The following is a 1,263-nucleotide window of genomic DNA, read 5'->3' as shown; positions in this document are numbered from 1 at the left end:
GATTAGAGTGTCAGGAACACAAACATATTACTCCCCCGCAACAGCAGTTACTTGTTAACACCGCAGATGTCAAAAGCGCGAAAACAGGTGCCATTGCCAAACACAAATTCCCGGACTTCGAACCACAGATTCTGAAGGTATGAAAACTTCTCCAAGCATTTTTCTGAAGAAAACACTGAGGCAGCCGGATTGTGTAACTCTAACACATATGTATCCGGGAACTTTTGCTGGTCATTCGCTCTTCTTGCGTACAAGCGCACTCAAAAGATGCATGGATGCGAATGCACGCGAAAGCCTAGCGTATCCAAAGAGTGCTAGCACGTATAGTATATGAAACAGCCTGGTGCACAAATTGAATCAGAGGAATGGACTTGAAATTAGACGGCCGTCAACATAATCGATCAACTGCGCATGCACTTTCAACCCATGCTTCCAGAAACAGCATGTCTTGGGCATTCCTCCACAACTCAGCTGGTGTCCTCAAGCCACGCCGGAAAAAAGTCCAGCCCGGTGGCGAAAATCGCCTATACGCCACAACATCAAGATGGCACTAAAAATACCCTTTGTTATCGACTGCAAGAAACGTGAAAGCAAATGAGAACAGGCTTCCGGGAAGCAGGCGACAGACGAGAGAAATCTGCTCTGGTCGCTCTGGGCTTGTTTCGGCATGCTCTAAATTGCCACAAAAAATAGGCTACGAATGGCAAAGATAAATGCCACATAAAATTAAATATTTCTTTAGAAACAAAGCATCGTTGGCCGCAGAACAAAAGCTGGAAGCGCTGCAGAGTGCGTGACCTTTCCCACAAAACAAAACGCTTTTTTAGGTACAATTGTCGCAGACACCCTGAACTTTAACCATGGGTGCACGTTTCCGCTATAAACAATGGCTTGGCGATATTTGTGGGATGGGTTTAAAATAGGCATTCCAGCTTTTCCATCGAAACCCTTTTCGCAGAAAAACCTACTATTGATATTATCGGCGTTCCTCTCACCAGTGAACCGCAAACCTAACCGGCAACGAAATTTTATTTGCTATGTCAGTATTATCTACAACCCGTAGAAAAGGGGCTACAATTTGAGACATGTCGAATACCTTGAATGAACATTGTCATTAGGTTCTTTGTCATACCCTGGTAAATAGCACGCTGTTCACATATAAAACTTCCCTAGGACTAGAGGACGCTCGTGAGTGGGCACGTTCTCAAAACAGCTCTAACAAAGGATAGTAGACCCCGTCTGTACCTAGGGAGATAGATACAG

The sequence above is a fragment of the Haemaphysalis longicornis genome, unplaced genomic scaffold (assembly GCF_048455015.1).
Source record: "Haemaphysalis longicornis isolate Haplotype H1 unplaced genomic scaffold, Haemaphysalis longicornis Haplotype H1 scaffold_12, whole genome shotgun sequence".
Lineage (NCBI taxonomy): Eukaryota > Metazoa > Arthropoda > Arachnida > Ixodida > Ixodidae > Haemaphysalis > Haemaphysalis longicornis.
This window is presented reverse-complemented; position numbering follows the sequence as displayed.